Raw genomic sequence first — 23107 nt, 5'->3', positions numbered from 1 at the left:
ATTAGCACAATGGCCTCATTTGTTCCATTAAAATTATGAATCAGATCAGATCAGATCACTGGCCCACTGTCCAGTCTTTAAGCACATTTATCCGATACAAGATGCTTCAGATGAAAGTGTAATACTTGTATAATTGACAACCATGCTATATTATAGAACACTAGTCCCTAGATTCAGGCAGCTGCTTTTTAATTCATAAAGTATGACAACCAATATAATTTTTATAATTAGTATTTTAAAGGTGAATGATGTTCTTATTCCATATATAGAAAACCTAAGTTCTATTTTCCTACCAAGAGCTTTGCTTCAATAATATCTTGAGGCAGTGAGTTCCATGGAATAATTATGTGATATATAAAAAAAACACACTTTTTAGTATTGCTAGAGTTTTTTTAAATCTTTGGAAATGTCTCTTGTTTTGTAATATGGAAAAGGGTAAAGCACCTCTCTATGTCTTTCAATATTTCACATTCCTCTGCCCTGTCACCTAGGGTTGCCAGATGGTTTCAACAAAAATACCGGACACACTTGACATTACATCACAATCTACATTACATCTTATTTAGAAAATACCGGACATTTATATTTTTTCATTTATTTTTTCTTAATTTGTTTCCCGAACAGAAAGCTCAAATTCTGGACTGTCCGGTTCAAAACCGGACATCTGGCAACCCTAGTCATCACTCTAAAAATAACCCTAGTATTTTTCCTCTCCCCTCTAGGTGCTATTCTAAACAAATAATAAAGGTTTGGGACGTCTATATTTTAGCAGTGCCTATCTAGAGGTCCTCATCAAGATCAGGGCCCCACTGAGCTAGGCACTGTGCAAAATCATAAAAATTCATAAATGTTTAAGACCAGAAGGGACAGTTGTGATCATGTAGGGCCTAAGCTAACTGCCTGCATACCAGAGTCCATAGGATTTTCCTGAATTAATTCCTGTTTGATCAAGAGCATGTTCCTTAGAAAAATATCCAGTCTTAATTTTGAGCAATGGAGAATCCTCTACAGCCCTCAGTAAATTATTCCAATTTTTAATTACTGTCACCATGAAAAGTTTGTGCCTTATTTTCAATCTAAAACTGTCTAGCCAGTAAAGGACAAGCCATGACCCAAATGAATTTATAGTTCTGAATGAAGAGAACAGACAATAGATAGAAGGGGAAATGGGCACAGAGAGATAAAATGATTTTCTCAAGGTAACCAAGCCGTTCAGCTCTCCTGAATTCTCCAATCCAATGCATGACCCATTCAGCCACATGGGCTTCTGAAGAGGCAATTGTTTCAATTATACCTCTTGCAACCATTTTTGTCTTTCTGTCACATGCTTTTTGAATTGAAGTAACTCACACTCAGTACCCAGCATTCTGGGTACAACTCAGGGCATTCTATTGATTCAAATATTATGGCGGCATAACAGTTTCCATAATACTCTCCCTTTCTAACATTGTTTGATTGTATCTTTAATGTGTAATGACTAGGGCTACGTCTACACTGGCCCCTTTTCCGGAAGGGGCATGTAAATTTCACGAGTCGTCGTAGGGAAATCCGCGGGGGATTTAAATATCCCCCGCGGCATTTAAATAAAAATGTCCGCCGCTTTTTTCCGGCTTTTAAAAAAGCCGGAAAAGAGCGTCTAGACTGGCCCCGATCCTCCGGAAAAAGTGCCCTTTTCCGGAGGCTCTTATTCTGAAGTAAGAATAAGAGCCTCCGGAAAAGGGCACTTTTTCCGGAGGATCGGGGCCAGTCTAGACGCTCTTTTCCGGCTTTTTTAAAAGCCGGAAAAAAGCGGCGGACATTTTTATTTAAATGCCGCGGGGGATATTTAAATCCCCCGCGGATTTCCCTACGACGACTCGTGAAATTTACATGCCCCTTCCGGAAAAGGGGCCAGTGTAGACGTAGCCTAGATGTTTTCATTGGACCGCCCATAATGATATCTAGCTTAGTTTCCTGAGTTTCTACATTTAATTTCTAACTCAAATTATCATTCTCAAAATGCATTAACTTCCACTTGTCTATGTTAATTTAATTAGTGACCATTGGTTAGCTTTATCAGAGGTCTTATAAGTTCTTAGTCAACTTATAGGACCACTGAAAGCAACTGATGCAACTAAACGGTCATCCACATATTTTTACTGCACTGCACTGTTTTCTCCCTCTTTCAGAGAATTATTAACATTAAGCATCAGCCATAGTATAGGTCATTGTGTTATCCCAGCAATCTCATTTCCTCTGGAAAACTGAACATTTGTTCTTATCTTCTTTCCTCACCAGTTAATAATCATGATGGAGAGTTCTCTCACTCTGTCTCACTTAGTTTCCTCAATAGCCACTTGATATTGCCTGTAGGAAAGGCTTTTTGAAGTAGTACCATCACAAACCTTATGAATTGTCTTTCATTGCCGCTGATCTAATATCAGAGAAGCAGGATATCAAATTCCAGCTATACTCTGACTTAAACTTTTTCTACTACTTTCTGCTGTTCTTTTTCTTATGCATTAAATTCCTGTTTTATCTGTCCCAGAATAAAGGAGAAAGCCTTGTTCCTTCTGTAAACAATCATCAGGGTAAATAAGTGTTTTGTTTCCACGCTGTAAATGACTATTTAGACTTCAAAAAATGTCACTTTTTTTAAAAATGAGTATTTTACCTGAACATTTCAGGTGACATTAAGGGTGTGTCTAGACTACAGGGTTTTGTCGACAAAAGTGGACTTTTGTCAACAAAACTATACCTGCGTCTACACTGCCGCTGAGTTCTGTTGACATAACGTCAACAGAACTCAGCAGTTTTGTCGACGGCTGTAAACCTCATTCTACAAGGAATAACGCCTTTTGTTGACAGAGTTCTGTCGACAGAAGGTGTTATTGCATCTACACTGTCCTTTGCATCTACACTGTCATGTCGACAAAGTGGCCTGTAGTCTAGACGTACCCTAAGTGAGGAGCAAAAAGGGTCCATCATACACAGAAGCTGGACTCTACTACTACCTCTAAAGTCCTTGATTTTCCTTTGTGCGGTGATGAATCATCCCTGAACTAGAGCCTGATGAAGTCACATACGCTAAGGAGTCATTCCTGTGCTAGATTTCAGCCAATCCACAAGCCAGTAACTGGTCAGGTGACTCTCATAGGTACCTAGGCCTTGCAGGAGGAACAGCATCTCAGTCTGCTCCATATCACTTTAGGTCTTGGAACCCTCCCTCACCTGATGATGGCAACAGACTTGCCAAGCCTTAGCCTAATCCAGCCTTGCCCTTGCATTAGCTCTATTCCTAATCCTACACCAGCCTTGCTTTCACTCTGGCCATACTCCAGCCCTGCTTTGAACTCCTGATTCCAGCTCCAATCTCCTAGGCCCAACCACCAGATCTGACCATCCCCATCACAGATTCTGACACCCTTCCCTTAACAGATTCTCTCTCTTGGTCCAAGACAAACATCAGGGTTAAAGAGACATCTAGAGCTCAATTCAGCGCTACTCTGCTTGTACACATGCACTGATCCACCCAACCTTCTAGGCCAGTGGCTCCCAACCTTTTCCAAACTATTAAAATATTATGGACTCCCCTCCCCCCCCCAACAATATAGAGGCTGTCATAGTGGCTTTGTGCTTGCAGCCTGCACATCCCTCAGCCAATGCATTTCCCCAAGCCATGTCCCTCCGCCCGCTCAGGAAGCAGTGCCAGCTGAGGGACTTGCTAGCTGCCAGCATGCAGCCTCTTAGCTCCCAACTTTCTGCGGACCCCCTACAGGACCACTGTTCTAGGCCATCACTCACAAGCCTCCCCTTGATAAACTGAGTGGCTTCTGTCTCAGGGACATGGTATTTCCTCATCATCGCTACTCAGGGTGCTGAAGAGCTGAACATCCTCTAAGTCAGTGGTTTTCAAATTAAGGGTTGCAACCCAGGACTAGGTTGTGGAATGTCAGGCACTGGGTCTTGTTGCTGCAGGGTGATCAGGTGACCAGTGGGGGTGCTAAGAATACTACCTTCCTGTCCTGGTACCACAGACCTCACTGTGCCCAGAAGCAGCCAGCAGCAGGCCTGGCTCCTGGGTGTATGTGGGTGGAGGGGAGGAAGAGTGCATAGGGCTCCACACGCTGCCCCTGCCCTGAGGGCACTAGCTCCACACTCCCATTGGATGGGAACGTGTTGCTGGCTGCTTCTGTGGCACCATGGTCTGGAGTGCCAGGAGAGGCAGGAAGCCTGCTTTAACACCCCATCTGCATTGTTGACCAGAGCTGGTCAAGGTAAGCCCTCCTGCCTCAGCTCTATCCCTCCCTCGCCCCCTGAATCCCCTTGTACAGCCCAAAGCTCTCATCCTCAGCCCCACCCCACACTTTAGTCAAATTATGTTGGGTCACAGGCATCAACAATTTTCTTCAACTGGGTCATGAGAAAAAAAGTTTGAAACCTATTGATCTAAGCTCTGATAAGAGTAAAATTGAAAAAACAGAACTTCGTAAAGATACTGGTATTTTACTAAATAATGCAGAGTGTAACAGACAGCTTCTTTTGCAGCACAAGGGAGTTCTTACTACTATATTGGCAGGCCTATTACAGACCTCATCATGGCATCAGAGCTAGCTCTCCTGAAAAAACAACCCAAAAAAGCCCAACAGCAGCAGCAACAACAACAAATGATCACTAACTGAAGGGAAATGCTACGGTAATTCTCCTATCCTGAATAAACATAATTTATTGTAACCCTGTGATGCTTGAACTTTTTGCATAGGGCAGCCTGTGAGACAGATCCTCAACTGATGTGAATTTGCAAATATCCATCGACTTCAGAACCAGGCCAATATATTCCTTCTTATGTTAAAAAGATACATCACAAGTTCTAAGGATACCAAGACTGACCTATACACCAATATGTAGCATCTGTAGGATCTGGCCAGTCTATTAGAATCAAATATAGTATAGGCTTGGATTAAATCCCACATGAAAGTTGCAGACGCAAGTGTTTAGTAGATGTGTTCATCTGTGTAGGCTAGACAGCTGCAATTGCTATTTTTAATGCTGATGGTAACAGGTCATTATTTATTGGAAGGATTAATGGCACATTATTTTCTCTTGACGTTCTCTTAACCTTTAAGAGAACTGTAGGTCACGGTCCGCTGTTTCTTCCTAACACCAGAAGTCTGATACAGAATTTTACAGCACAGAGAAACATTTTGGGTCTTTATTTGCAACCACTGAAATGAAGGACGTCTACAATGAAAAACATGTTTCCTCTTTACCTGCAAAATTAAATAATGTTGTTGCCTTATCAGTGATATCATGAAATATTATTTTTTAAATTGAAAGCTTGTGGTGATAGTAGCTATAACACATTTTCTTCCACGCTGCCCACAGTAATGCATCAACTGCTCTGTCATAGTGTCTTTGTGCTGCAGGCCAAGATAGCATACCAGCCCTATCCATCACTGCTGGAAGTGAGCTTAGCCAGAATTCAGACAAACATGCTGAGGTAATTCGATGTCACAACCCAGGAAGCAACATCCAACAGTAAAATTAGGAAGAATTCAGAAGAATGAGAGTAAATTAAAGAGGAAAGGAGAGTAAGAAACAATTTAAAAGGCAAGAATAAGGCTGCGTCTAGACTGCAGAGTTAAATCAGAAAAAGATACACAATTTGCGGTACTCAAATTGCATTTCTTTTTCCAATTTTCTTTCAAAAGATGCTTTTCTGAAATTTGGCAAGTCTACACAGTGCCAAAGTTTGGAAAAACCTCCTCTTTCAACCTCCTCTTTAAGGGTATGTCTACACAACATCGCTAATTCGAACTAAGTTAGTTCGAATTAGTTAATTCGAACTAAGCTAATTCGAACTAACGCATCCAAACTAAAAAACTAGTTCGAATTAGCGTTTTGCTAATTTGAACTAGCATGTCCACACAGAGTAGACCCTGAACCGGGGTTAAGGATGGCTGGAAGCAGTGCCGGCAGTGTGACGGACCAGGCCATATCTGGGCACAGCTTAGGGCGTCCGCTCAGGGCGAATTGCTCGAATCCGGGGTTCCTTACAGCCCCCGACTGGCGACCTCTCCAAACAGGCCACAAACCAGTCTCACAGAGCGCTTCAGCAGCCTGCCTGAAGCCTCCCGAGCAAAACCCCTCCGTCACCCCAGCAATATCCGTGCCCCAGATGGCCCCGGGCCTGTACACAGGTGGGGGGTCCTAGCACCCAATCCCACCTCCCCGAACAAGTCCTGTCCGGTTCCAAGAAACCAGCCACAGATCCCTGGTCAATTTACCCTCTGGATCTTACCCACAAATCACGCTGGGCCAATCCTTTAGAATCTAAAACTAAAGGTTTATTAACACAAGAAAGAAAAGCATGAGAGTAAGGTTATTAAAGTACAGTACGTTACATGCACCGAATCTCCCAGTTCTCGATGCAGGCTCTAGCAGAGGTGTTGCAGCTGCTGGTTAAAAGTCCTTATTGCACATCCTGAGATCAGGATGGGTTCCCAGGTCTTCCGGGCTCTTCAATCCCTGCAGTGCTGCCTCTGGGATGAAGTGCTGAGCTGAGAACAAAATGGCATCGACCACATGGCCTCTTTATACTCCTTCCTGGCCTCTTCCAGTATGCAGCAAGTCACCTGGTCAGGTTTCCTGCTGGCTGCCCTCAGGTGACAAATCCCATTCTTTGGGTGTGTCCATAGCCTATTGAGAGTCATTGTTCCACAGGGCTTTGCTACTCAGCCTGTCCATAGCCATGCTTAACCCATTCACAGAAATATTCAGCTTCTACACAGATTACAGATCTACACACACAGACATTATATATTCACATAAACAGTGTATACAGGATCAGAAAACAACAAGCTCCCATTCAATACCCCCATGGCTCCCTTTCATACAGATTTCTGGGGCCAACACCCCCACCTAGGGGTGCAGCAGCGATCTGGCTGCTTCCCTCCAATTTGGTAATGTGACAGGCAGGGCATCAGATGAGGACTTAGAGCGTGGAGCTGCTGTCTCAGGCTAGCCGAGGGTTGTGCTTACAGGGACCCGACCCCCCACCCTGGACAGACAGTTCTCAGGGGTGCCCCGCTTGCAGGGTAGGAGTCGTGTCCCTGCCCGAAGTTTGTGGAAGGCTGGAGAGGGATGGCTTGGTCACCGTCTTTGGTTCATCCCCTCCAGGGTCCCTAGGGTTGGCCGCTGTCGGCAGACAGGCTACTGGGCTAGATGGACCTTTGGTCTGACCCAGGACGGCCACTGTAAACTCAGGGCTCAGGGTCGGGGGTCTCTGTGGACCACCTTGATTTTCATGCAAACCTGCTCCTGGGTGGCCAGGCTGGCAGTTCTCCTGCCCTAGACGGCCGCTTTCCTGTGCCTAGTGCGGAGGTCGTGGACGAGGTCCACGATGTCTGCACTGGACCAGGTGGGTGCCCGCCCCTTGTGGTCCTGGGCAAGCTCCCGGGAGCCGCCAGCCTGGTCCCAGGAAGAGGGGGAGGGCTGGGGGGCATCGGGTGGCTGGCTCGAGCCGTGCCAGGTGCAGGGTCTGCTGGCTGGGTGCTGGCAGGCTTGCACCTGGCACGGGCACCGTAGCCAGCCTGTGCCCCTTTAAGGGCTCTGAGGCCGGGAGGGGGCAATAGAGTTTCCCTGGTGTTGGCCAGAGTGGCCACCAGGGAAAGATGGGGAGGGCTAGCCTCCCAGTAATTCGAATTAAGGGGCTACACAGCCCTTAATTCGAACTAGTAAGTTCGAACTAGGCTTAGTCCTCGTACAATGAGGTTTACCTAGTTCGAACTAAGCGCTCCGCTAGTTTGAATTAAGTTCGAACTAGCGGAGCGCTAGTGTAGAGCCTATCAAAGTTAATTCGAACTAACAGACGTTAGTTCGAATTAACTTTGTAGTGTAGACATACCCTAAATGCCTAGCAGAACGAAGTTTACAGGGATAGTGAAAGAGCGCATCCGCTTTTTTGAAAATTGTTTTGGAAAAATGGACAAGTTCCTTGGATGCGCCATTGCTTTTCCGGGATACCACAGAAGCACTGCAGTCTAGTCCTAGCCTAAGAGATGCAATTCAAGTGCAACTTGGTCATAAGGTTTCCTTAATTAGTCTTCAGGGATCCTCAGTGAAGTAAATAAGATTTGTATAGCACACTGAAGATATAAAATGCTAATTTATTACTACTACTTAGGGGGAAGATCTCAAAGGGTTTGTCTACACTAGCCCCATAATTTGATCTAGGGAGGCTAATGAGGGCGACCGAAATTACAAATGAAGCACGGGATTTTAATATCCCGTGCTTCATTAGCATGTCCCCAGACGGTTGCCATTTTAGAAATTGACTAGCCCAAAGTAACTGCCCACGTCTACACGCGGCAGTGAAACGGGATTCCAAATTAAAGCCCTAAATCAAATTAGCTGTTAAACCTCATTCCAGGAGGAATAACAGCTAATTCGATTTAGGGCTTTAATTCGGAATCCCGTTTCACTGCCGCCCTCATTAGCCTCCCTAGATCGAACTAGGGGGCTAGTGTAGACATACCCAAAGACAATAGCAGCTATATATTCAAGTGTAAGGTAGAGGAGGAAGTAAGGATACGTCTACACTACAACGTTAATTCGAACTAAACTAATTCGAACTAACGGATCCAGACTAAAAAACTAGTTCGAATTAGCGTTTTGCTAATTCGAACTAGCATGTCCACATTAAGTGGACCCTGAACCAGGCTTAAGGATGGCCGGAAGCAGTGCCGGCAGGGCATCAAAGGAGGACTTAGAGCGTGGAGATGCTGTCTCAGGCTAGGCGAGGGCTGTGCTTAAAAGGTCCCAACCCCCACCCCAGACAGACAGTTCTCAGGGGTGCCCCGCTTGCAAAGCAGTCCTGGCTTGGATTGCCCGGACTACCCACACTGGGCACAACACACCACTCGGCCATCAGACCGGCTGCACTTGCCGCAGGCTGCCATCTAGGGAGAGGGGACAATTGGGGGGCTGCAGGAGAGCTTCCACCCCAAAAGCCCGCAGAGCCAGCCCAGTCCTCCCCATTGGGGGCTCGTACCCCATTCCTCCCTCACCTCCTTCCACTTACCCTTCCCTAACCCCTCTTCTTGATGTACAAAATAAAGGACAATTGTGTTCAAAAATTGAATCTGTCTTTATTGAACAAAACTGGGGGAGACTGGGAAAAGGAGGTGGGAGAGGGGAAGAGAGAGGGTGGGAGAGGGGAGGGAAACTACAATGATCAGGGGTTGGGAACAGGTCCCGTATGAAGAGAGGCTAAAGAGACTGGGACTTTTCAGCTTAGAAAAGAGGAGACGGAGGGGGACAGGATAGAGGTCTCTAAAAGCAGGAGTTGGGTGGAGAGGGTGCATACAGAAAAGTTCTTCATTAGTTCCCATAAAGAAGGACTAGAGGACACCAAAGGAAAGGAATGGGTAGCAGGCTTCAAACTAGTAACAGAAAGTTGTTCTTCACAAAGCAAAGAGTCAACCTGTGCAACTCCTTGCTGCAGGAGACTATGAAGGCTAGAACTAGAACAGAGTTTAAAGGGAAGTGAGATCAAGTCATGGAGGTTAGGTCCATGGAGTGGTATTAGCCAGGGGGTAGGAGTGGTGTCCCTGCCCAAGGTTTGTGGAAGGCTGGAGAGGGATGGCACGAGACAAATGGCTTGGTCACTGTCTTCGGTCCATCCCCTTCAGGGTCGCTAGGGCTGGCCGCTGTCGGCAGACAGGCTACTGGGCTAGATGGACCTTTGGTCTGACCCAGGACGGTCACTTTAAGCTCAGGGCTCAGGGTCGGGGGTCTCAGTGGACCACCTTGATTTTCATGCACACCTGCTCCTGGGTGGCCAGGCTGGCAGCTATCCTGCCCTAGACGGCCACTTTCCTGTGCCTAGTGCGGAGGTTGTGGACAAGGTCCACGATGTCTGCACTAGCCCAGGCGGGTGCCCGCCTCTTGCGGTCCCGGGCAAGCTCCCGGGAGCCGCCAGCCTGGTCCCAGGAAGAGGGGGAGGGCTGGGGGGCATCGGGTGGCTGGCTCGATCCGTGCCAGGTGCAGGGTCTGCTGGCTGGGTGCTGGCAGGCTTGCACCTGGCACGGGCACCGTAGCCAGCCAGTGCCCCTTTAAGGGGTCCGGGGCCGGGAGGGGGGCAGACGAGATTCCTTGGTGTTGGCCAGAGTGGCCACCAGGGAAACCTGGGGAGGGCTAGCCTCCCACTAGTTCGAATTAAGGGTCTACACAGCCCTTAATTCGAACTAGTAAGTTCGAACTAGGCTTAATCCTCGTGAAATGAGGATTACCTAGTTCGAACTAAGCGCTCCGTTAGTTCGAATTAAATTCAAACTAACGGAGCGCTAGTGTAGCGCCTATGAAAGTTAGTTTGAACTAATGTCCGTTAGTTCGAACTAACTTTGTAGTGTAGACATACCCTAAATGACTAACCTAATGAATGACAAACTAGATGAGCTAATTTCTCTTTCTGGACCAACAGACAAATCATAGAATCATAGAATAATAGGACTGGAAGGGACCTCGAGAGGTCATCGAGTCCAGCCCCCCGCCCTCAAGGCAGGATCAAGCTCCGTCTACACCATCCCTGACAGATGTCTATCTAACCTGTTCTTAAATATCTCCAGAGAGGGAGATTCCACCACCTCCCTTGGCAATTTTCCACTGCCAAAGAGGTCCTTGTAAACATGAAAGCGTGTGTCTGTCACCAACAGAAATTTGTCCAATAAAGACTATTACCTCTCCTACCTTGTCTCTAATACTCTGAGACCAACCTAGCTATAGCAACACTGCATATAACCTCACAGATAATATTCCCAATTAAATATATTTTTAATACTTACCCCTCCCCTCTCTGAATTTCAATGTTTCTCCAATCTAGAGGTTTTAAATAAAAGGTTATTTTACTAAAACCCAGCTGCTCTAAGGTTAGATACCTGGACTGTGCTTGGCAAACCACTCTTGAACATCTGGGTTAGCTTGCTTAGATATGAGACTATCTTGGTACTAACAACTTGCAGCAATTTCCTTAGAATCGTCAGCATCACATACCATAAACTTGTCATTTGAGCATGATTTGGACACCACCTCACCCTACACAAACACGTTCAACCTTGTCAGCTCCCCAGTGTATTTTATTCAATACAGTAATACATTGGTCCCCTGTCAGATATGCAATGCACTACTCTACAGTCACCATTACTTTGGGAAATGTATTCATGACTGTGACAAGAATTTGCCACTAGAGGACACTGAATCAACATGAGACCTTGATAAATGGCAGAAATATGGACACTAACAAACTAGCTTATGAGGATTTATATTTCTGTTGGCTAGAATAAGTGACAATAATAGGTATCTGCTATCCCTTCATAATGTCTTACAGAAGGTGTGGCTCTGCAGGTAATCCTTCCCTTAATTCTCCCTAAAGCTTCAGATGGGTAGCTGAGTTAGTCTGTAACTGGAAAAACTTAAAAAACAACAAATAGTCTAGCAGCACCTTAAAACATAACAAAACACGTAGATGGTGTCATGAGTTTTCGTGGGCACAACCCACTTCTTCAGATGAAACCTGAAGAATTCTCCCTAATAAGACATCCATAAGGTTAGCTTCAAAGTATCTGGGCAAGAGGAAGCTTAAAACCAGACTCACAGAATAACTATGTTCCTTGTATAAGGTTTCAGAGAAGGACCAGTTAACACAGTTCATAAGGCCCTTACAACCAGACCCCAGTTCAGAGCACCCAAATTCAGAGTCCACAAAATTAAGTTTCTGGCTATGTCTCTAAACTACAAGGTTTTTGCGCAGAAACAGCCGTTTTTGGACAAAAACTGGCAGAGCGTCCACATCTCAAGCGCATTTTTCACACAAAAAAATACAGTAAATCGACAGGACAGAGGGCTTTTGCCAGTAGAGTTATTCCTCTGCCCACAAAGAATAACTCCTTTTTGTACTACAGCTCTTGCGCATAAAAGGCATGTGTGGATGCTCTGCAGGGGTTTCTTGTGCAAAAAGAGCCTATCAGAAAAAGCACAGGTGCTCTGATGGCCATTCTGTGCATGGCAATCAGAACTTTCTTGCGCAAGAGTGTCCATGCAGTGTAGACGCTCTCTTGCACAAAAGCACATCGCCGCCCCATGCATCCCCGCTGGGGGACGTCAGCGGAGTGATGGGAAGAGGGGAGGCATGCGCGCGACCGCCCCGGACAGCCCCGCCGCATGACATCATCCCATGTGATGTCATCAGCATGCCAGAAGGAGGCGGAGCACAAGCACTGGCAGAGGTGGATAAAGGTGGAACAGAAAGCTCAGAAGGGGGGCTGGAAAACAAAGGGCCACTGGTATGGATCTGGTGTGTGCACGGGGACATACGGTCGTACCCAACGGCGCAGATAAACCTAAATGACAGGCAATTGAACTGCCCGGTAAAAGTAGCAGTGGCTAGTCGATTGCCGTACCACATGTTGTTGGGGCGGGATTGGCCCAGATTCCAATCCCTCTTGCAAGTAAGGAGGGAGACCAGAGAAAGGAGAAGCCGAGCAGTTTGGGCAGCTCAGGGCGAGAAGAGCCCCAGCCGTACCCATCCGCCAGAGGAGAAACAAAGGAGGCCATCCCTACCCATAGCGTTAGAGCCGGATGTCGGCAACTTCGTGACGTTGCAACAAGAGGACCCCACGCTCCAGCATGCATGGGAAAACGCCCAACCGGTAAGGAAGAGCGAGGAAAAACTCTGTCAAGGGGCTACTCAAGGACCCTGTTTCGAGGTCCATCAAGACAGACTTTACCGGGTCATGAAAGGGGGAGAGGGACAGGAGGAGGAAGGCCAATTGGTGGTGCCGCGGGCCTACCAGTGGTGGGTGATGGAACTGGCCCACGAGAACCCATGGGCGGGGCACCTGGGAGCTGAGAAAACCCAACAGCGGGTGTTGCAGCAGTTTTATTGGCCAGGTGTATACAAGGACATCAAAGACTTTTGTGCCTCCTGCCCCCAGTGCCAGCTGACTTCAGGGGTGAAGCCCCATTAATACCCCTCCCACCAGTGGGTGAACCCTTCGAGAGGATTGGACTGGACCTAGTAGGGCCCCTAGAGTGAACACGGAGGAGTCACCAATACATTCTTGTGGTGGTGGACTACACCATGCGGTACCCAGAGGCAGTCCCCCTCCGGAGGACCACCACCCCGTCTTGGCGGACGAACTAATGAAAATGTTTGCTAGAGTCAGCCTCCCCAAGGAGATATTGACAGATCAAGGGCCCAACTTGACATCACAGCTGATGGCTGAGCTATGTAGATGACTGCAGATCAAGAAGGTACGGACATCAGTGTACCACCCCCAGATGGACGGGTTGGTCGAGAGGCTCAACCGGACCCTGAAGGCAATGCTGCAGAAGTTAGTACAAGACGACCCACGAGACTGGGACAAACTCCTTCCCCCTTTACTCTTTGCAATACGAGAAGTGCCCCAGACCTCCATCAGCTACTCTCCCTTTGAGCTCTTGTACGGGCAGCGCCTGCGGGGAATACTGGACCTTTTAAAAGAGGGGTGGGAAGAACAAACATCTACAGCATTGGAGTCAGCCCAATCTGTTATTAAACTACGGGATTGACTGCGCACCGTGAGCCAATGGGCCAGGGAGAACTTACAGCAAGCCCAGGAAGCACAAGTACAACAGTACAACCGAGAGGCCCAGACAAGGGAATTTAGCCCGGGGGACCCGATACTAGTGCTATTACCCACTGGGGACTCTAAATTGTTAGCCTACTGGCAAGGCCCCTTTAGGGTACTGAGGAAAGTGGGGCAGGTAGACTATGAAGTACAGGTGTAGGAGAAAAGGCAGTGTAGTCAGATTTATCACGTGAATTTGTTAAAAAGGTGGGTACCCTGGGAAGCACCGCTGAAGGAGGCTCTAGCCACCGAGGTGGAATTTGGATCCTGGGGGAGGAGGAGGTTACCTGGAAAGCAAGCCAGATAAGAGAGGCTCTGACTCCCACCCAGCTGGACAAACTACAAAGGGTACTAGAACTGGCCGAGGAGGGGTTGACGAATCGACCAGGAAGGACGTCCCTCACGAGCCATGCTATCACCACCAACCTGGGGCAAAGGGTGCGGGATGCAGTTCGCCCAATACCACGGAAAATGTGGGATACGGTGCCTAAGGAGTTATGCGATATGATCCGAATGGGGCGTAGTGGAGGAGTCCCATAGCGATTGGCGGAGCCCTATCGTGTTAGCAGCCAAAAAGGATGGGTCCATACAATTTTGTATAGATTTCTGCAAGGTAAATGCCATCTTGAAATTTGATGCGTACCCAATGCCCCGGATAGACGAGCTGCTGGAGCGTCTAGGGCAGGCCAAATATTTGTCAACAATTGACTTGATGAAATGGTACTGGCAAATCCCGTTGACACCGGAATCTCGAGAAAAGACAGCTTTCATGACCCCCTTTGGGCTGTACCAGTTCGTAACCATGCCTTTTGGGCTCCATGGAGCCGCAGCTACATTCCAGCTGTTGATGAACCGGATTCTTAATGAACATCGCGAGTATGCAGTAGCCTATATCGACGACATCGTCATTTTTAATATATCATGGGAGGAACACCTACGACATCTGGATGCGGTGATAAAGGCACTGATCCAAGCAGGACTGACAGCCAACCCAATGAAATGCCACTTCGGTAAGTGAGAGCTGTCGTACCTAGGATATACGGTGGGCAATGGCCAACTGCGGCCGTTGATGGACAAGGTACAGGCCATCCGGGACTACCCACGACCCAACACGAAGAGACGGGTACGGCAGTTCTTGGGGTTGGCCGGGTACTACCAGCGGTTCATAGAGCACTTCGCCTCATTAGCAGCCCCGTTGACAGACCTCACAAAAAAGGGGCAGTCTCAGCAGGTGGTATGTACCCCCTAAGGGATACATGCTTTCGATGCTTTACACAAGCACTTAAAAACGGCCCCTGTGTTGCGCCAACCAGACTTTGATAGACCCTTTGTCCTCCAGACAGATGTGTCAGAGGTGTGACTAGGGGCAGTACTAGCGCAGGAAGAGGGGGGAGCCGAACGCCCGGTGTTGTACCTGAGCCGGAAGCTGTTCCCTAGAAAGAAAAGCTATGCTACGATAGAGAAAGAGGCGCTGCCCATCAAGTGGGCCATTGACACTTTGCACTACTTTCTTATAGGAAACCACTTCACGTTGGTAACGGACCATGCACCCCTGAAGTGGATCCAGACGATGAAGGACACAAACACCCGAATCCTACGTTGGTATCTGAGTTTACAGCCTTACCATTTTGACATCGTCCACAGGCCAGACAAAGACAACCAAAACGCAGACTGTCTGTCAAGAATGCCCGAAACTGGCCATGAAGTAATAGCAAGTATGGGGGCTGACTTAAGGGGGGAGGTGTGTGGCGCAGTGAGGCAACCTCACCACTATCCCTGCCAAGGGGAGTAGGCCGCAGACACAAGGAATGCGAGCCCGGCGCGAGCAGCGGTGAGCTGAATACCGCTGCCCGACATTAGGACAGAGGTGGATCAGTGCGCGGGAGCCGGAGGGCAGACGGGGAATGGTGGGGTGAGCGTGCTGCCGTCCCCCGCATCCCCACTGGGTGATGTCAGCGGAGCGACGGGAAGCAGGGAGGCGTGGGCGCGACTTCCCCGGCCGGCCCTGCCGCATAACATCATCCCGCGTGACATCATCAGCACGCCGGAAGGAGGCGGAGCGCAAGCACCGGCAGGGGTGGATAAAGGTGGGACAGAAAGCTCAGAAGGGGGGCTGGGAAGCAAAGGCAGGGGATAGCTGTACTCCTGGGAGGCAAGGGAACCGGGTTCTTCCCTCCCCTCCCCTCCCCCTCCCCCCCGTCCGCTTTTGTAAGGAGGGCCAGGAAGGGCACTGGTGGCAGGGTGGAAGACAGCCCAGGGTGGGGTGGTGGAGCCTGTGAGCAGGTGCGTTTAAGGGGAAAGTTCCCACCTGTTACCACCAGGAGCGCTGTTCCCAGTGTTAGGGGCCTGAGCTGGGGTCTGGGAGTGTGGGTTGGCCCGGATCCCCCCCTCTGCCGCTGGCAGGCAGCCTTGATATGGTGAGCGGCAGTAGGCCTCCCATTACCTGTAGCCCCGTAGGGGTAAATAAGAGTGGGGAATTACCACGCAGCATAACTGGAGTGGGTCAGACATGAGGAACAACAGGGCATTGTACCCGGACACGGGGCTGGACCGTGACAGTTATTCTGAAATAACAAAGAGCACTACACTACATATTTTGATGCATTGATTTTTTTCATTCCACTGCATAATGAAACCATCCTTTGGAAAAATTTCACAAAAATGGATTTAAGAAGACCCACTTCAGCATAGCCAATAGCCTGGTTGTTAGGACAGTCATCTGGGATGTAGAAGACCAGAGTGTAAGTCCTTGTTCTACCTTAAGATATAAGAAGATTTTAGGGAACAAGTTTCTTGAAGATTCATCTGGCTGAAGATCACCACAGCTGCGGAGAGCTTAGGGAAGTATTCAAAGTGAGGAAGGGCAACAGTATGTAAAACAGGGGAGAAGCAAGGAGTAGCCACAAGCCTTTTCCATATGCAGCCAAAATCAAGAGATTGGGGCCAAGTTCAGAGGCAAATCAAGATAAACCTTAAGCTCAGGTAATACATACCTACTTCTACCTCTCCAGCAGCCCCATCTCTCAACATGAATGTTGCATCAAATTAGATTCACTTAGATTCCTTTACTGTTCACTCCTTGCTGGGTAACATGCAACTTATCTCTTCCCCCGCCCAAACTTCACCTCACTCCTGTTTTTTGGCCCACAGAGTATAAGGGAGTTTAATTTGGAGTAACTCTCATACCTCAAAGACTCATTCAGCCATCTCTAACAACAACATTCCACATTTGCAGAACTTCTGGGATTCCTTTAAGATCTAAATTTAGGAACAAAATCTAAAAAGTTATCCCTTTGACATACACTCTCAGGAAGCTACTGGCTCCTGCATGTCTCACTACAGCAAAGCTAACTATTAAGCTCTTGTTATCCTAGGCCACTACAGTAACAGCCCTTGTCCAGTAAGCATTACTACTAAACTGCACAAATGTTCTGGAATGCCCATTAACATACAAAGAATATTTGTAGCTCCAGAACACTTTTTTGCCTCTAATTGTATGCTGTTCTCCACAAATATGAAGGCAAGGGGGTTTGGAAGCAATAAATAAAAAAGTAGTATAGTTTCAAAGGTAATCATTCTTTCTAAATGGTTTTCTTCATTTTCTCCTGGGAGCGTTCATGTTCAAATCTGTAATCTGTTTCTTGCTTAAATGATTGATTTTTAAAAATATTATTTGAGTCCATTTGATTTCTAGTTGAGTCTTGGCTTTAGGCCTGCTTGTGCTTGTCTAAACTATCAAGTGTAGACAAAAGTTTTCATTATCTTGCCTGGCTAATAAATCCCATAGATTTACCCCTTTAAGACTGATTAGTGTCATTTCTGTTGCAACCATAGGTGACAGATGCTAATTTGGGGGATCAGACATGTCTAGGAAGTGGGGGTCCTTTTCTTTAGTTCTACTGGTAGACACCCTGGCAGGACCTCTGACAGTCATAGTTCTCTCCTGGGTTTGATTGTTATAATCTGCTCAGTTTAAAGGTTTCCCACCTTGAGTGTAGGAAGTGCTGACAGCTGCTCAGCAGCTTTCTTACTTGGACCCGAGCTAGAGCAGTGGCAGACACTAGCATGTGCAGCCTGAGCTGTGAAGTAGGGTTGCCAGGTGTCCAGTATTCACCTGGACAGTCTGGTATTTTTGTCTCCTGTCCGGTAAAAAATATCCAGGAACCAAATGTGTGTTAGAAGGACAAAGAAAACTATTTTGGTAAAAAGAATGGAAGAATCCCAGTTTGCTGTAAGGAAATTGGTTAAGGAGGTTAAGAACATGAGAGGTTGTTGGGTAATTGTTTAAAAGTTTAAAAGAGCTCAGGGAATGATAACTGCTTTAAACATAAATCCTCTAAAAGGATATAACTCTGAGAGCTCTGATTCTGATCATTGTTTAAACCTGTGGGAGATAAAGAAAATGTAGACTCAAAACTCTGCTCCTCAGTCTTGAGTGGAGTTAGGTTTCTGATTAAATAGAAGAGAAGACAAAAGTGCCCATTACCACAACTGTGTTCAGTTACTGTCCCAACTGATAGTTTGAGACCAGATATGAGACAAAACCATATGGTCCTGACCAGGCTAATGCAATGGGGAAAATACTGGGTTCCTCGGGTTTGTGGGAGAAGGAGCAGGGCAGAGAGGCATAGGCAAGCGATCTGTGTGGTGCTGCAACACTCCCACATTTCATGTTGGTTCCCAGCTGTCGCCAGCCCCACACCCAGGCTCCTAATTGCTACCCAGGGCTGCCCTCCCAGCCTCATGCTCACCTCCTACCTTTTCCCTCCCAGCTCTGTGCAGGTCCCTCCTTCAGAAGACATGGTGCTATTCTGGGTCCCAGCAAGGCGAAGTGGGTGAGTGGTGGTTGGGTGCAGTCTGTGAGGGCTTTGAGGGATGAGGCTGGATGCTGGAGCCAGTGCTGCCCACACCTTGCTGTCCCAAACAAGTGGTGGTGGCTCTAGGCATGTGCAGTATGCAGTTGCCTAGGGCACCACTAAATTTGGGGCAGCTGTGTATTGTGCAGGTACCTATGGAGGACCTAGTGATATGCCTGAATTCAAGGAGACATTTGTCTAAAGACTCTCAGCCAACATAAAAATAATGTTGGGATCAGTCAACCAGAGCACTATAACAATCAGGGATTTAGAGGATAGAATTCAGGAAGCTTTTGAACTGCAGTGTGAGGCCTTCCCAAGCCACTGGCAAAAAAAAGAAGATTGCTTCTATGAAGTATGTCATTAATGGAGCTAGTGAGCAAAAGAGAAGAAACACAGTCCCGAATGCATGAGTTATACATCAGCTCTGGTCCAAATGAATCAATAAGAAATCAGGAATATCACAACAATGCAACTGAAATTAGATTATTTCAAACCATGCTGTGAAAGCAGTTATCACTTCACTGACAATGTACCTCAGGTGGTGCCAATCCACGTCTGATGAACTTTGCTGTGAATGTTCAGACCAGCACGTAAGCAATAGCTGCCTCTAAAAAGGACTGAATTGCGTATGGATTGGTGAGTTGCTCATGTGACAAACTCCATCGTGGGACATATTTTCACACAGCTAGAACAATGGAATTCCCTCCACATGAGCAATGGTGCAAAAAGGGCCTTGAAAGCGCCTCCATTTTGTTTTCATTCCTGTCTTCAATACTGCTAATCACTTACGAAGGAGCGCTGCTGTGAACGGAAGACTGTAAGGACTACCTAACAGAGAATGTATTCCAGAGACTTGTTTTAACACAGTAGATCATTCCATCTCTGCTATGAGCCTGCACCAAGAACTTTGCAATTGGTGTATGTAATTTGATTCCTTTAACAATTTTACTCTCAATCTTTTCTTTCTTTTTATTAATAAACCTTTAGATTTTCAATTCTAAAGGTTTTGCACAGTGTGGTCTTTGGGGTAAGATCTGAGGAATGTGGCTGGTCCGTTGGGACTGGAAGAACCTATCTGGATTTGGTGAGACTGGTTTTCATAACCTTTCATCTGTATAAGGAGTGGTATTGGCAGTGTCACAGGAAAGCTAGAGTGTCTAAGGGGATTGCTTGTATGACTTCTTGCTAGCCAGTGCGGTGACTAGAAGGCTACGTCTACACTGGCCCCTTTTTTGGAAGGGGCATGCTAATTTTGAAAGTGGGAATAGGGAAATCCGCAGGGGATTTAAATATCCCCCGCGGATTTAAATAAATATGTCCGCCACTTTTTTCCGGCTTGGGGAAAAGCCGGAAAAAAAGCGTCTAGACTGGCCCGATCCTCCGGAATAAAGCCCTATTCCGGAGGATCTCTTATAGCCCTATCTCTAAGAAATTCACCCTGATTTGACTCTCTCAGTGGTGTCCCAGAAACCTCTTTATTACAGTGACCTGGAGGTTAACAATTGGTTACAGAGAACTGAATCAAGTCAAACCATGGCTAACCCCAGTAGTAGTGATGTTCCGTGAAATGATGGTGGCCATTGCTGCAGGTCCAGAATAGTTCACTGGTCTAGACTTATCAAAAGCTTTCTTTTCTATCCCATTACAGCCAGGTGTAAGATCTATGTTTGCCTTCACATTATGGTAACCATTAACTTACTATGAGCAGAGTACCCTGCAGGTACCATAATGTGCCTTCACTGTGTCACAAGTTCAAAATGTAAGAACCTCTTATGCCTGGGCCCCTGACCTAAAAATTATAAATGATGTGGATAACATCTTAATTGCAACTGTAATTAGGAAGGAAAATTTAGAAATCCTGAATGCTGTCTTAAATAAAGTATAAGAAACCATCTTTATTATTACTTCCACCAAAGCTCAGATGCTGCAACAAAAAGTAACATACCTCAGAATAGAATGGGGCATATATGGGCGGGCACTGACTAGATGCAAATAGGTCAATTAATTTGCAGATTGCCCTCCCTGAAAGACATGTTGGATTTGAATAATTTCTGGGCCTCACTGGATTTTCATTGAGGAGTATTCTGAAGCTGTGCAACTTTATGTTTTGTTGAGAAAGGGCCAGGAAGGGACTAAGTGCAAAAAGGAGAAGGATGCATTTTTCCACCTGAAGCAAGTCCTTGTCCAGACGCTGGCATGGACATATGCTTAACCCAGCAAACCCTTTCAACTCCAATTAGTAATGACAGAGAAGGGACCAAGCACAGTTTTGATGCAGGACAACAATGTGGAACCAAAACCAGTCACCTCTGGAGCAAGGGCATTAAGCAAAATTGATAAGCAAAACTGAAAAATGATATTTTTGCTGTTTTTAAAAAGAAGTGCTGTATTAACATCAGAATTGAGGCACTGGGAATACCTGATAAGTATATCTCCCCTGCATTGTATTAAAAACTATTCACACACCTATTCTGTATGTACTATCAGAATCAATCAACAGTAGTAGTTTGTCAAACCCTTGATTTACTGATTGGACTTTAAAAAAAGACATCAAAAATCTTTTAAAAAGAGACATCAACATGAATAGGACACACACTCATTCAGTGATCCTTTATGAGCTACTGATTCACAGGGGGAAGCATGAGTTTCCATTGCTGTTCAAAAACCCTAATAAGTTAGAATCACCATTCAACTTGAAGACTTCATATGAGCATGCTGAAGAGCCTGAGGATGATGTGTGGGTCATACATGGTAGCTGCCACTAACACCAGGGTAAGCCTGGCACAGGGCATGAAGCCCTTCAAGTGAAGACTTACAAGGTGCTACAAGAAAGAGATAGTTATTCCATAATCAGCCCAGGCAGCCCAGGTGGTAACTATGGTTGCAATACTGAATGTGACAGACCCACCAATATGGTGATTATTCAAACTCTGATTCTGAGCCTTACCAAATATACTGTTAAGGGGAGTAACAACATATTGATAATTCAAATTCATTTACAAGAAGAATGGTTATTGCTATTCAATGTAGAAAGAAGAGATCAGCAATAAGTCTTTAATGGACTATACAGCAAATGATGAACCTCATAAGGCTACTTTTTATGATGACTAAGGAATAGCAACTTTCCTTTGTTCAGAAATTTGCCATCAGCTGTATATGACAGTTCAATGTTCATTTTCTGGAAAGTTGTTCCAATAGAATAGAAGTATTGGAGACAGCAAACTGCTCTTCTATCAATTTAATCTCCTTACTAAAGTGCATATTGGAATAATCAATGTCAACAGCACAATGGGTTTTAGATACACACTTAATCATTTTAGTGCTTATTTGTATATTCCATCTTTTCAATATGTATTCAACATGAAATGCCAAAATTACACTAAGTTTTGTTCCCAGAAACACACTAATGTAAACAGATTTTGTGATAAAAGTAAAGTTACCTTTCATGTTAAGTGTCATGGAAGTGTGTATATAAATGTAAGATCTAATGACACAGGAACCTGGTACCCAACATGTTTGTTCGGGGTAAGGGAGGTCACTAGTGTTTTGGCGGTACCCAAAACCTATGTAAATATTACTGGGCCTGTAGTAACAAAACGGGTGTTAAAAGATTGTTACCAGCCAATCCCATCTACTTACTCAAGAAAGCCATCATGTCCCTATAGTTAATGTTGGCTCTAGTGTGTTTAGAATGCTTACCTTTCACAGGCTATGTCTACACTATGGGGTTTTTCCAGGATACCAGAGGTAGGCTAATTTTGATTGGACAAATTTAAAGGAATGTTGGCCCACATTCCAGGGCAGTTGGCAGAAGTTGATTAAAGAGAAGGGTAAACAGCAAGACGGAACACTGAGACAGCCTGTGTTTGTTTGCGTGATTGTAGAGAGAAGACACCTACCACCTACCTGTTCCATCAGAGAAAGCTTGCCTGTTCCAGTCAATGAGTTCCTGACACCGTGGTGGCGTGGTTCTCAAGTTCCTGATCCTGGCTCCCTGAGAGACAAGAGGGTTCCTGAGTTATCTATGTCCATCCAGATTTCAGCCATTTTCAACAGATTGAGTAACATTCCAACTTTTTTATATTATTTGAACCCCGTTTTTATATTTTGATCTAGATTTTAAGTCTGCTTGTACTTATTTGAACTACCAAGCTATTCTATTTTTATTCTACTGCCTTGTTAACAAATTCCATTGGTTTACCCCTTTAAAAGTGATTAGTGTAATTTCTGGTGCAATCATAAGTGATCAGTCCTAATTTGGGGGATCAGGCCTCTCTGAGAGGTGGAGTTTGAAGAGTCAGGCAAAAAGAAGATTCATTCACCTATTGTTATGAATGAATCAGAAAGGAACTCCTAACTGCAAAGTTACACAGAAAGGAAGCCTTTTGGGGGCCATCCCAATTCTGATGGATGTCAACAGAAAAAAGATATTTAGTTGGGGTAAATAGGCATGGCTCCAGATAAGTCAATAGAGCGATGTTGATATATATCAGCTGATTGATGTTCTGACAAAGTCATTTCAATGGTGAAAGATTAGGCCTCTGATTATTACAGGGGGGGAAAAAGAGAAGTGGGAACTTAGTAATAGATTTTAATAGTTGT

The 23107-nt window shown here is 46.0% G+C and overlaps 2 long non-coding RNA genes across 5 annotated transcripts in view; one reads left to right on the top strand and one right to left on the bottom strand.

The window, feature by feature from the left end:
- Positions 1 to 23107, bottom strand: part of LOC112546339 (uncharacterized) — a 76382-nt gene that overhangs the window by 5835 nt on the left and 47440 nt on the right. For 2 of the 3 annotated variants that reach the window (XR_012904341.1, XR_012904343.1), the window contains exon 3: positions 22412 to 22499. This is a non-coding gene — a long non-coding RNA (uncharacterized LOC112546339). Of the gene's footprint in view, positions 1 to 19038; positions 19123 to 22411; positions 22500 to 23107 lie in introns of all 3 variants that reach the window. The other variant, XR_012904345.1, reaches the window with a different exon arrangement.
- LOC106732242 (uncharacterized) overlaps positions 15800 to 23107 on the top strand; it is a 54404-nt gene continuing 47096 nt past the window's right edge. The window contains exons 1-3 of one of the 2 annotated variants that reach the window (XR_012904336.1): positions 15800 to 16387; positions 18419 to 18481; positions 22390 to 22566. This is a non-coding gene — a long non-coding RNA (uncharacterized LOC106732242). Of the gene's footprint in view, positions 16629 to 18418; positions 18482 to 22389; positions 22567 to 23107 lie in introns of both variants that reach the window. The other variant, XR_012904335.1, reaches the window with a different exon arrangement.

This window comes from Pelodiscus sinensis, chromosome 1 (genome assembly GCF_049634645.1).
Source record: "Pelodiscus sinensis isolate JC-2024 chromosome 1, ASM4963464v1, whole genome shotgun sequence".
NCBI classification, from domain to species: domain Eukaryota; kingdom Metazoa; phylum Chordata; order Testudines; family Trionychidae; genus Pelodiscus; species Pelodiscus sinensis.
The sequence above is the reverse complement of the archived record's forward strand: the minus strand, read 5'-3'. Positions and strand labels throughout refer to the sequence as shown.